Here is a 14,757-nt window from a genome sequence, read left to right as displayed (position 1 = left end):
TGTCCTTCCAAGTTTGAGGTTCTTAAACTTAGACATGGTAAAATTCTCTGAGACCCTTTCTAGTTCTAGAACCATGATCCTATAATCTTATGACAATTCTGGAAATTCAGTCATAAGACTAATCATTTTAATAGAAATGAACAAATTATGTTTAATCAATGTTAAATTAAATGCTTCAATGAATTGGGTGTTTCAACAACTAGTATAATAGAATCTTTGAGGCACAAGTGTAGTTAAGCATTTAACTAGGGGAGGAACTGTGATGTACAAAGATCAGTGAAGAATTAATTGAGGAGAAAAGTGTAGTCTCTGACAACTTAAGCTATTACCATGAGCAAATTAGCAATCAAGACAGTGTTTTTCTCATAGCAGGAAAATGAGAAGGTATAAGTAAATTATCTGTAGATAATATAAAAATATTCCTTTTATTGCAAAAACAAGTGAGTTCAATAACTGTGAGGTTTACTAATACAACATGAAATATTTATTATTGAGATAAAGGTGGTGGGCTTTCATCTCCATATTAATCAGTTTTAATTTCTCACAAAAAACTGAACTCTGATAACATTTTTGGTTTTGATAGCAAGTAATGGCAAATAAAATCAAAATTTTAGTTTTGTTCAACTGTTTTGTAAATGTATAGCATTGCTAACAAGAGGTGAGAAACAGTGAGCAATGGTAGACAGAATAAATGAAGACTTTAGAGAAAGGAAACCGGGTTCAAGTCCCCACATATAAATCCCAAGGCAATTGAGCAAATCACTTAATCTCCTAAGCACTCCAAACAATTGTTTAAAACTAAATGGTAAAGCACTTTTTACTCTGCATTTGTAGAGAAGCTCGCTTACTAGTAGATTTCCTGACCAAAGAAATTACAGTTTCCAAACAGCAGTAAAAAGAAAAATCATCTATTTATTTTTTAATAGAGGCTTATGAGATATCATAGTAGAGAAGTTCCACTTGGATAACCTTTATAATAGATTTAATATATGCTTGTTGCTTGATTGATCACTCAATAGGAAATATACTTTGAGTAGTCTTTGAAGCAAAGTTCATGGATCACACTGCCATTCTCTGGCCCACTTTAGTCCAATACAAACAATTGTATTTTCAGGATGGTGGTTGTGACCTACTTTCAGAGAACAAAGAAAAGCTTTGTATAATGAATACATGAATTAATAATTTCAAGAAGGAAAGAAGCAAGTTCTACTAAACCATTTGGGATTAAATTTAATATTGAACAGAAATAACTAGTTACAGATGATTGATAAACAACCTTCTAAGAAACCATTATACATACCATTTAAGAAAAACAAAAGCTAAAAAGGCAAAATTAGTCATTGATTTATCATTTTAATAAGTCTCTAAGAGCATAATTCTTTTTTTTTAAGTATTCACTCCTGGAATTTCATATTTAGCACTCAATGAATATGGGAAGACAGAAAAATAATTAGGGTCTAAAGACAGTGGTTTAGAGACGCTGTCCCAATAGATTATACTATTGCTATCTCCATGGTGACTTAATTACTATAGAAATCTTTTGTGTTTGGAAATGAAGGCACATCATAGAGATTGTAAATATGGAATTGATGAATGCCTTGGAGAATGAAAAAAGTATAAAGACTATAACTCTCATGTATAAGAATTTTGTTATTTTCCTTTTCCCTAAGTCTGCATTTCTTTATTTTATCAATGACAAGCATTTTAAAAGTACCTCCCATATGATAGGCATGGCATCAGAATTATATATTACAACTTGTAATATATTCTCCAGTTCTTTTTTACCATGAAAGAGTTGCTGTAAATATTGTTGGTTTTAGGTGTCCTTTTCTTTTTTCTTTAATATCCTTAGGAATATAGTTCTAAATTATATTTCAGAATGGTTGGACTAGTTCACAATTCATTCATCATTCATTAACACACACATTTTGCCGCATCTCTACTAACACTTGTCATTTCCTATTTTTTGTCAACTTTGCCATTCTGATAGATATGAAGTTATATCACAGAGTTGTTTGAATTGGAATTTTTCTATTAGTGCTTTGAAAGATTTTTATATTTTTATATGACTTTGATTTCTTCATCTAAAAACTGTCTGATAATCTGCTTTAACCATTTATCAACTTGGGAATTATATCTATTTTTATAAAAATTTTTTTACAAATTTTATTTTTTTATAAATATAACTCAGTTTTATTATAAATTTATTTTTTTATAAATTTAACTCAGTTCTCTTTATATTTGAAAAATGAAAGTTTTATCAGAGAAATTTGCTGCAAAATTGTTCCCAATTTGTCTTCTTCTTTTTAAATTTTATCTGTATTGTTTTGTTTATGCAGAAACTTTTAATATAAAAATTATCTATTTTATTTCCTTTGAACCCCTAGCTTTTGTATGTTTGTCTTTCTCCTTGAATTCTTCTCCTGTCTATAGAACTGACAGGTAATTTCTTTATTTTTTCTCAATAGCACTTTATTTTTCCAAATACATGTAAAGATAATTTTCAAGATTCATTTTTGTAAGACTGTGTGCTCCAACTTTATTCTCCCTCCCTTCTTTACTTCTCCTCCTCCCCAAGACTGCAAGCAATGTAATATAGGTTGGCTATAACAATTTTGAAGTTATCACTTAGGTTTCACTTTCATGAGATGAATAGTGGAATTTTTAATGTCCTGACCCAGTTTCCCTGGGTCCAAACCATGGATCCATTTGGTCCCAGTAAATCTTTCCCTTTTAAATAAATTATTAAATTGTTCTCTAATCTCTATCTTGCTCAGTTTCTCTGGCATTATACAACTAGGCTCCTTTGCCTTCCATGGCTTACAGGTAATTCAATAATTCTTGAATTATTTCTCTACGATCTATTTTTAAAGTCAGTTTTTTTCTCTATGAGATATTTCATGTTTCCCCCCATTTTTTTCATTCTTTTGATTTTTGTTTTATTGTTCCTTGATAGCATATGTAGTCATTAGGTTCCACTTGACCAATTCTAACTTTTAAGAAATTATTTTCTTCAGAATTTTTAATGTCTCTTTTACCAAGCTATTAGTTGTCTCTTCACAAATTTTCTTGAACTGCTGTCATTTCTTTTCTTTTTTCTTTTCAATTTTTAATAGCTTTTCATTTACAAATTATATGCATGGGTAATTTTACAAGATGGACAATTGCCAAACCTTTTATTCCAATTTCTCCCCTTCTTCCCCCTATCCTCTCTCCCAGATGGCAGGATGACCAAGACATGTTAACTATATTATATTTTAAATTAAATACAAAATAAGTATACATGTCCAAACCGTTATTTTGCTGTACAAAAAGAATCGGACTCTGAAATATTGTACAATTAGCCTGTGAAGGAAATCAAAAATGCAGGCAAGCAAAATTATAGGGATTGGGAATTCAATGTAATGGTTCTTAGTCAACTCCCATAGTTCGTTCACTGGGTGTGGATGGTTCAGTTCATTACTGTTCCATTGGAACTGATTTGGTTCATCTCATTGCTGAAGATGGCCAGGTCCATCAGAATTGATCATCATATAGTATTGTTGTTGAAGTATATAATGATCTCCTGGTCCTGCTCATTTCACTCAGCATCAGTTCCTATAAGTCTCTCCAGGCCTTTCTGAAATCTTCCTGTTGGTCATTTCTTACAGAACAATAATATTCCATAATATTCATGTACCACAATTTATTCAGCCATTCTCCAGTTGATGGGCATCTACTCAGTTTCCAGTTTCTGGCCACTACAAAAAGGGCTGCCACAAATGTTCTTGCACATACAGGTCCCTTTCCCTTCTTTAAGATCTCTTTGGGATAGTAACACTGCTGGATCAAAGAATATGCACAGTTTGATGACTTTTTGAGCATGGTTCCAAATTGCTCTCCCGAATGGTTGGGTATATTCACAATTCCACCAACAATGTATTAATGTCCCTGTTTTCCCACGTCCCCTCCAACATTCCACATTATCTTCCCCTGTCATTCTAGCCAGTCTGACAGGTGTATAGTGGTATCTCAGAGTTGTCTTAATTTGCATTTCTCTGATTAATAATGACTTGGAGCATTTTTTTCATATGGTTAGAAATAGTTTCAATTCTTCATCTGAGAATTATCTGTTCATATCTTTTGACCACTGGAAAATGGCTTAATTTCTTATAAATTAGAGTCAATTCTCTATATATTTTGAAAATGAGGCCTTTATCATAACCTTTGACTGTAAAAATGTTTTCCCAGTTTATTGCTTCCCTTCTAATCTTGCCTGCATTCGTTTTGTTTGTACAAAAACTTTTTAGTTTGATATAATCAAAATTTTCTTTTTTTTAAAAAAAATAACTTTTTATTGACAGAACCCATGCCAGGGTAATTTTTTACAACATTATCCCTTGCACTCACTTCTATTCCGATTTTTTCCCTCCCTCCCTCCATCCTCTCCCCCAGATGGTAAGCAGTCCTATACATATTAGATAGGTTACAGTAGATCTTAGATACAATATGTGTGTGCAGAACCGAACAGTTCTCTTGTTGCTCAGGGAGAATTGGATTTAGAAGGTATAAATAACCCGGGAAGAAAAACAAAAATGCAAGCAGTTTACATTCATTTCCTAGTGTTCTTTCTTTGGGTGTAGGATCTGTCTATCCTTGATCAATTGAAACTGAGTTAGATCTTCTCTTTGTCAAAGAAATCCACTTCCATCAGAATATATCCTCATACAGTATCATTGTTGAGGTATATAATGATCTACTGGTTCTGCTCATTTCACTTAGCATCAGTTCATGTAAGTCTCTCCAATCCTCTCTGTATTCATCCTGCTGGTCATTTCTATTTTTTTTTTTTGACTGAAGGTTCTTTTTATTTATTTCTTCATAGCATTTTTTAATAATATTTTATTTTTTCAATTATATGCAAAAATAATTTTCAACATTCATTTTGGTAAGATTTTGAGTTCCAGTTTTGTTCCTCTCCTTCCCTCCCTTCATGCTTCCTCAAGACAAGAAGAAATCTGACATAGATTATACATGAACAGTCATTTTTAACACGTTTCCATGTTAGTGATGTTGTGAAAAAAAAAGTCAGAACAAAAAAAAAACACTATAAGGAAAAAAAAAAGTTAAAATAGTATGCTTCGATCCTCATTCAGTTTCCATAGTTCTCTCTCTTGGATGCAGATGGAATTTTCCATCTCAAGTCGATTGGACTTGTCTTGGATCAATGTATTGCTGAGAAGAGTTAAGCCTATCATAGTTGATCAACACATCTTACTGTTAATCAGTTTATGTAAGTCTTTCCAGGATTTTCTGAAATCAGCCTAAAATCATTTCTTATAAAACAATAATATTATATTACATTCACATACCATAACTTATTCAGCCATTCTCCAACTGATGAGCATCCGCTCAATTTCCAAATTCTTTGCCACCTCAGAAAGGACTGCCACAAACCTTTTTGCACATTGTGTGTCTTTTTCTCCCTCTTTTATGATCTCTTTAGGATAGAGATTCTGTAGTGACACTGATGGATTAATGATTATGCACCATTTTATATAGTCTATTAGGACTATATAGGAAAGTGTAGGAGAAGAGAGGTAATAGATTGATTACCAAAATGAAGGTCAATAAATCCATTGTGCTGACCTCATTGTTGTATACCTGTGAAACCTGGTGCCATGTCAGGAAACTTAGTCGCTTCCATTTGAATTGTCTTAGGAAGATTTTGAAAACCACTAGCAGGATAAGGTACCAGGCACTGAGGTCCTTTGTCCTCAAATTTAACTGCCAAGAAGAGCACAACTCTATTGGGCTGGCCACATTGTTCAAATGCCAAATGTACGCTTGCCAAAACAAAACAAAACAAAACAAAGAAACTATTTTATGGAGAACTCATATAGGGCAAGTGCTCTATATGATGATCAGAAAAATAGATACAAAGATGTTGGAATCCTAGTGTCAACTCAACTTGAAACAAGGTGAAAACTCAAGGGTGATGTCAGAATCCTGGTGTTAACTCAATAGAATTGATACAGTGCTTATTGGTTCACACCTTAGAGCAAATCCTTACAAGGTGATAAGTTGCTAATACTGATGGAAACAATGCTTGTGTTCATACCTTTAGAGAGCTCATAAGTATCTAAAAGTGCTCAATGGAGTTCACATGTTTGGGAGAGTTCAGGGTTTAGAAAGAAACACAAAATTCACACCTCCCTTAGGGCCAGAGAGCACTCTGGGAGATAACCCAGAATCCCTCTCCCTCCAGAACGTGGAGTTAACCTTTGGGAGATCATATATAACAGGAAGCTTTTAGAGCTAGGGATTAGTTACTTGAGAGAGGTTTCTTGGGAGAGTTTTTCTTGGGAGCTCGAGGTAGTTTTACTTGGAGTCGGAGAGGAGCACTCTGGGAGGAAGCCCACAAGCCCTATCTTTGAGCTAAGAGATTCATTGCAGCTTCCAACTTGGTGCTAGCTGGAGGCTGAAGAAAGCAGAGGCAGAAGCCAAGGACAAAGCTGCAAGATCTCTTGGAGCCAGGCAGAGAGATAGGCCTGAGCTAACTGGGCTACATTGAAGGACACAATAAAAGATCTAAACTTTTATCACCTTGCTGTGTTTTGGGAAAAGAAACACCAACACAAAGACACTCTCAAGATCTCTCTTAAGAATATTAGAATCTATTTTATGACATTGGAGATATTAGCACAGAACTGTCCAGTATGATATGCCCACCATGAGAGAATGTGCTGTGCTTTATCAGTAAAGCAGAATTGAATTAGCTTAAAAGAAACATGAGATGTGCAAAATTAGAGTCAACCCCAAATGTTCACAGGGACTTTTTGTGTCCAACTTGTGGCAGAGCATTCTAAACTCATACTCATACTGGGACTTGACTCTAAAATAGTGATGTCATTTTGGTCCTCTTCGAGTGCAATGGATTTATTGATCTTCATTTTGGTAGTCAATCTAATACCTCTCTTCTCCCACACTTTCCTTTTTTTTTTTTTTTTTTTGAACTTTTTATTTAAATTTAAATAACTTTTTATTGACAGAACCCATGCCAGGGTAATTTTTTACAACATTATCCCTTGCACTCACTTCTGTTCCAATTTTTCCCCTCTCTCCCTCCACCCCCTCCCCCAGATGGCAAGCACTGCTGGTTGTTTCTTACAGAACAAAAATATTCTATAACATTCATATACCATAATTTACTCAACCATTCTCCAAATGATGGGCATCCATTCATTTTCTAGCCACTACAAACAGGGCTGCCACAAACATTTTGGCATATACAGGTCCCCTTCTCTTGTTTAGTATTTCTTTGGAGTATAAGCCCAGTAGAAACACCACTGGATCAAAGTGTATGCACAGTTTGATAACTTTTTGGGCATAATTCCAGATTGCTCTCCAGAATGGCTGGATGTGTTCACAATTCCACCAACAATGTATCAGTGTCCCTGTTTTCCCACATCCCCTCCAACATTCGGTGTTATCTTTCCCTGTCATTCTAGACAATCTGACAGATGTGTAGTGGTATCTCAGAGTTGTCTTAACTTGCATTTCTCTGATCAATAATGATTTGGAACACTCTTTCATATGAGTGGTAATAGTTTCAAATTCATCATCTGAAAATTATCTGTTCATATTCTTTGACCATTTATCAATGGGAGAATGGCTTGATTTCTTATAAATTAGAGTCCATTCTCTATATATTTTGGAAATGAGGCCTTTATCAGAACCTTTGACTGTGGAAAAGTTTTCCCAGTTTATTGCTTCCCTTCTAATCTTGCCTGCATTAGTTTTGTTTGTACAAAATTTTTCAATTTGATATAATCAAAATTTTCTATTTTGTAGTCCAGAGCGATCTCTAGTTCTTCTTTGTTCATAAATTCCTTCCTCTTCCACAGGTCTTAGAGGTAAACTATCCTATGCTCTTCCAATTTATTTATGATCTGATTCTTTATGCCTAGATCATGAACCCATTTTGACCTTATCTTGGTGTATGGTGTTAAGTGTGGGTCGATGCCTAGTTTTTGCCATACTAGTTTCTAATTTTCCCAGCAATTTTTGTCAAAGTGAGTTCTTATCCTAAAAGCTGGGGTCTTTGGGTTTGTCAAATACTAGAGTATTGAGGTTATTGACTGTTTTGTCCTTTGAACCTAACCTATTCCACTGATCAACTAATCTATTTCTTAGCCAATACCAAATGGTTTTGGTAACTGCTGCTTTATAATATAATTTTAGATCTGGTCCAGCTAGGCCACCTTAATTTGATTTTTTTTTCATTAATTCCCTTGAAATTCTTGACCTTTTGTTTTTCCATATGAACTTTGTTGTTATTTTTTCTAGGTCATTAAAATAGGTTTTTGGGAGTCTGAATGGTATAGCGCTAAACAAATAGATTAGTTTAGGTAGTATCTTTATTATATTTGCTCGTCCTATCCAAGAGCATTTAGTATTTTTCCAATTGGTTAGATCAGACTTAATTTGTGCAGAAAGTATTTTGTAGTTTTGCTCATAAAGTTTCTGATTTTCCCTTGGCAGATAGATTCCTAAATATTTTATACTATCAGTAGTTCCTTTAAATGGAATTTCTCTTTGTAACTCTGACTGTTGGATTTTGTTAGTGAAATATAAGAATGCTGATGACTTATGTGGGTTTATTTTGTATCCCGCAACTTTGCTAAAGTTGTGGATTATTTCTAATAACTTTTTAGTAGAATCTCTGGGGTTCTCTAAGTATACCATCATATCATCAGCAAAGAGTGATTTCCTCATTGCCTATTCAATTCCTTTAATCTCTTTCTCAACTCTTATTGTTAAAGTTAGCACTTCTAATACAATATTAAATAGTAGTGGTTATAGTGGGCAACCTTGTTTGACTCCTGATCTTATTGGGAATGGTTGTGGTTTGTCCCCATTACATATGATGTTTACTGATGGTTTTAAATAGATGCTACTGATTATTTTAAGGAAAAGTCCATTTATTCCTATACTCTCAAGTGTTTTTAATAGGAATGGATGTTGGATTTTATCAAATGCTTTTTCTGCATCTATTGAGATGATTATATAGTTTTTGTTAATTTGGTTATTGATGTGGCCAATTATACTGATAGTTTTCCTAATATTGAACCAGCCCTGCATTTCTGGTATAAATCCTACTTGATCATGGTATATTATCCTGGGGATGATTTTCTGTAGTCTTTTTGCTAATATCTTATTTAAGATTTTAGCATCAAATTTTCTTTCTCTGTTTTCAACCTACCTGGTTTAGGTATCAGTACCATGTCTGTGTCATAAAAAGGAGTTTGGTAGGACTCCTTCAGTCCCTATTTTTTCAAATAGTTTATATAGCATTGGGGCTAATTGTTCTTTAAATGTTTGGTAGAATTCACATATAAATCCATCTGGTCCTGGGGATTTTTTCTTAGGGAGTTGATTAATAGCTTCTTCTATTTCTTTTTCTGAAATGGGACTGTTCCTCCTCTGTTAATCTGGGAAGCCTATATTTTTGGAGGTAGTCATCCATTTCACTTAGGTTATCAAATTTATTGGCATAAAGTTGGGCAAAGTAACTCCTTATTATTGCTCTAACTTCTTCTTCATTGGTGGAAAGTTCTCCCTTTTCATTTTTAAGAGTACTAATTTGATTTTCCTCTCTCCTTTTTCTAATCAGATTTACCAAAGACATCTATTTTATTGTTTTTTTCATAAAACCAACTCTTAGTTTTATTTATTAGTTCAATAGTTTTTTTACTTTCAATATTTTTAATTTCTTCTTTAATTTTAGAATTTCAAGTTTATTATTTGATTGGGGTTTTTAATTTGGTCTTTTTCTAGCTTTTTTAGTTGCAAGCCCAATTCATTGATCTTCTCTTTCTCTATTTTATTCAAGTAAGCCTCTAAGGATATAAAATTTACTCTTATTACCGCTTTAACTGCATCCCACAAATTTTGGTATGACGTCTCATCATCTTGAGTGAAATTATTAATTGTGTCTATAATTTGCTGTTTCACCCAATAATTCTTTAAGATGAGATTATTTAGTTTCCAACTACTTTTTGATCTATTTACCCCTAGCTTTTTGTTGAATGTAGCTTTTAATTGCATTGTGATATGAAAAGAAAGCATTTACTATTTCTGCCTTTCTGCACTTGAATTTGAGGTCTTTATGTCCTAATATATGGTCAATTTTTGTATAGGTTCCATGAACTGCTGAGAAGAAAGTATACTCCTTTTTGTCTTCATTCAGTTTTCTCCAAAGATTTATCATACCTAACTTTTCTAACATTCTATTTACCTCTTTAATTTCTTTTTATTTGTTTTGATTTATTTAATTCTGAGAGTGCAAGGTTGAGATCTCCCACTATTACAGTTTTGCTACCTATTTCTTCTTGCAGCTCTCTTAACTTCTCCTTTAGGAAGTTAGATGCTATACCACTTGGTGCATATTTGTTTAGTATTGATATTGCCTCATTGTCTATGCTACCCTTTAGCAAGATATAGTTTTCTTTTTTACCTCTTTTAATTAGATCAAATTTGCTTTTGCTTGATCTGAGATAAGGATGGCTACTCCTGCTTTTTTGACTTCACCTGAACCATAGTAGATTCTGCTCCAGCCTTTTACCTTTACTCTGTATGTATCTCCCTGCTTTAAATGTGTTTCTTGTAAACAACATATTGTAGGGTTTTGTCTTTTAATCCAGTCTGCTAGCTGCCTCCGCTTTATGGGAGAGTTCATCCCATTCACATTTATGGTTAAACTTATTAATTCTGTATTTCCTGCCATCCTATTATCCCCAGATTATGCTTTTCTTTTACTTGCCTCCCCATCCCTTTTTCCCAGTTTTAAACTTATGTGCCCTACTTGTACCACGCTGCTCACCCTCTTTAGAATGCCTCCCTCCCTCCCATTGAATCTCTTCCTCTTTCTTGTACCCTTCCCTTATTACTCTTTTCCTCTCCCCCTTTTTAATGAGGTGAGAGAAGATTTTCTGTAAAACAAGTATGTCAATTATTTTCTCTTTGAGCCAACTCTGATGAGAGTAAGATCCACACAGTGTTCCTCCCCCTCTCTAAGTTCCCTCAGATATGATAAGTCTCCTTTGCCTCTTCATGGGATGTAGTTTCCCTCTTTTTATCCCCACTTTCCCCTTTTTCTGACATTATTCCTTTTCCATTTCTACTTCCCTTTTTTATGTTATATCAGTAAAATCAAATTATACATGTTGTCTTTTGTATATACACAACAGAAATACAATTCCCAAGAGTTCCTTTTACCTTTTCTGCTTCTCTTGAGTCCTATGGTTGGAGATCAAATTTTTTGTTTAGTTCTGTTGTTTTCCTTAGAAACAAATGGAATTCCTCTGTTTCATCTTCTTCCCTGGAAGAAAATGCTCAGCTTAGCTGGGTAATTTATTCTTGGCTTCATTTCAAGTTCATTTGCCTTTCAGAATATCAGATTCCAGGCCCTTCAATCCTTTAATGTGGAGGCAGCCAGATCTTGGGTGATCCTTATTGTGGCACCTCAGTATTTAAATTGTTTTTTTCTGGCTGCTTGTAATATTTTTTTCCTTAATCTGATAGTTCTGAAATTTGGCATATTTCTTGGAGTTTTTATTTTAGGGATTTTTTTCAGAAGGTGTTTAATGAATTCTTTCAATGCCTAATTTTACCTTCTGATTCGATTACCTCTGGACAGTTCTCTTTGATGATTTCCTGTAGAATAATATCTAGGCTATTTTTTAATTATAATTTTTGGAAAGTCCTGGTCCTAGGAATTATATCCTATAGCATTCCCATGGTTGCTAAAGCAGCTACTGTCACATGCAAGACCAAAAATCATTCACTCTTCCAATCATCCTAGGCAAGCTTCCATGCTAGTGTCCATATATCTGCCCTTCAGTTTGAAAAATACTTTTCAAAGTTGTCTCAAGGAGTGTACTAGGAGAGCTCTTCAAAATTATTCATTTCACTCTTCAATCTTGGCTCTATTTTCTCTTACCTACCTTTAATCTCCATATCTTGTGATGTTTTTCTTCTTTAAAATATAAAGGTTCTCTCTGCAAGCAGGTTTCTCAGGGAGGTTTTCTGGAGGCAGCCTTAGTTTCAGTTAAATGTAATAATCACCCAAATGCAACCAGGTGTTAAAAGTTCAGATCTTTTATTGCTTCTTCCAAAATAGCCCTGTCAGTTTTTCTTAGAGGCCTATTTTTCCTGCTCTTTCAGTGTCAGATGTTTTTTAAATCTTCTCCTTTGTTTCCAGATTTTTCTATTTTTCTGTTTCTCTCTGATGAACAAGGTGAATATAGCTCATTGGCACCCATCTGAATCCTTCTCCATCTGTGGAGATACAAGCAAACCCTCTTCCTCAAGCAGTTAACCTATCTGGTCCCTCCCATTCATCACTTTCTAGATCTCTCCACATCACCTGGAAATTATCTAAAGATAGTGGAGCTGCTCGCACTGGACACTACCCTTCCAGTGGGTTATAAAACCTGTCTGCTGGAGCCAGTGCTTCTTTATCAAAAATTAAAAAAAATAATGGTATAGAGAACTAAATTTAGAAGTTCTCTAGGGTTACCCGTTGCTTCCCCTTTCTTTTCTTTTTGGAGGAGCGTCTTAATGTCTCTGTTTTTTCTTTCTACTATTGCCTGTCCTTGAGGATTAAAAGATATGCCAGTGGTGTGTAAAATCTTATACTGTGCACAAAAGTGTTCAAAATGTTTGGAAGTATATGTAGGTCCATTATCTGTTTTTATTTCTTGTGGCACACCCATAATTGTGAATGCTTGAATGAGGAATACTCAGGCTGTCTCTTTCGCTGCTGGTATGGCAAAAGTGAATCCTGAAAAGGTGTCTACTACAACATGGATAAAAGAGAGATGACCAAAAGATTTATAATATAAGTTTTATTGTAACACCATTAAAAAGTAGACTGAATTGTAAGGGAATTCAGCAGAGAAACAGAAGCAGAGATATATTTATACAACTTTCAATCATAGATATGCTAATTCTATAGCTCATCAATAGAAAGGGGTGGTTCTTGGTTGACCAGATTATTACAGACTAAATTACCAGTCAGGTCTATTTACTATTGTTTCAGGAAATTAATCTGTGGGAGTCTTCTGAGGCCAGAAGCTATCTAAGGAGTGATCAGAATCAGACAATGGGTGTGGGAGTTTCCTGAGGCAGATTCCAAAGCTAGAAGATTTAGAACTACTGGCTTATTGTTGGAACATAAGCTCCCCAAGATCAGGGAACTATAAAATACTATTATATCAACCCTACAGAAGTCACTTAACCCTGTTTGTCTTAGGTTTTCATCTATAAAATGAGTTAGAGAAGAAAATAGCAAACCACAGTAACATCTTTGCTAGAAAAATCCCAGATGGGGTGACAGAGCTGGACTTGACTGAACAACTGAATACTTTTGGGAAATATCTTTGTGGCAATTATTTTTTCTGTTTTGGGGGGCAGAACCAAGATGACACATACTTCTCTCTGACCTTCTTTACAACCCTCACAATAATTACAAAATCCAGCCTCTGAATTAGCTCTGGACAGGCAGAACCCACAAATATTGGGAGTGTTACAAATTATCAGAAGAAGATAACTTCAAAGATTGCCAAAAAAAGGTCTGTTTCAATTAGAAATGGGAGGCAAGCAGTCAGGGCAACCAGTACAAATGCCAGCACACATAACTCAGTATCCTGGGGCAAAGAATTTGTGGGAAGAAACAGACCAGAAAAGATATGTTTCAATCTGAAAAGGGAGAGAGGCAGCGAAGTACAAACAGCTGACCACAAACACCAGCTTAGACAAAGGAGGGCCCCAAGGCAGAAAAGTGTCAGGGCGTTGGTGTAACTTTCATGGGGCAGAGAGTTTGCAGGAGGAAGCTGACCAGAGAAAGTTTGCTTCAATCAGAAGTGGGAGAGAGACAGGTAGGCCCAGGCAGCTGACCACAAACACCAGGCAGACAGCAGAGCACCCCAGGACATTGCTAATGACTCCACATGGCAAAGTGAATCAGTACTGACCCAGTGCAGCTGTGGTGGCTTGGAAAATCTCTCCTGTCCTAAAGGCAGACCTTAACATAAAAAGAATGGGTAAAAAAGTAAAGAGGATTATAACAATTGACAGCTTTTATGGCAAAAGTGAAGAAGAGATTTCAAACCCTGAGAAAACTTAAAACATTGTCTCCAGATGAAACTCCAAGGGGTGAAATAACCTGGTCCCTATCATGCAAGGCTCTCCTAGAAGAACTTAGAAAGGATCTTAAAAGAGAACTAGAGGAAAAATGGGGAAAGAAAATGAAAGCCTTGCAAGAGAGTCTGGAAAAGACTGTTGTCTTTCAAAATAGACATGATGAAATGAAAAAAGCATATAATTCATTAAAAGATAGGTTTGATAAACTGAAAAACGAAAACAACTCCCAGAAAAACAGAATTTGTGAAACAAAAAAGAAAATAATTTCCTAAAAAACAAAATTTATGAAATGCAAAAAGAAAATAACTTCCTAAAAAACAAAATTTATGAAATGGAAAAAAAATTCCATAGAACAAAACAACTCATTTAAAAATTCAATTGGACAAATACAAAAAGAAGTAAAAAAAAAAGTAAATGAAGAAAATAACGTGCTAAAATTCAGAATTGAACAAATGGAGATGAATGACTTAATAAGGCAACAAGAATCAGTCAAGCAAAACCAAAAAAAAAAAAAAAATGAAACAATGGGAAAAAATGGCAAATACCATCTTGGAGTATTTATCTGTTGTC

This window comes from Sarcophilus harrisii, chromosome 1 (assembly GCF_902635505.1).
Source record: "Sarcophilus harrisii chromosome 1, mSarHar1.11, whole genome shotgun sequence".
NCBI classification, from domain to species: domain Eukaryota; kingdom Metazoa; phylum Chordata; class Mammalia; order Dasyuromorphia; family Dasyuridae; genus Sarcophilus; species Sarcophilus harrisii.
Note: the sequence above shows the minus strand (reverse complement) of the source record.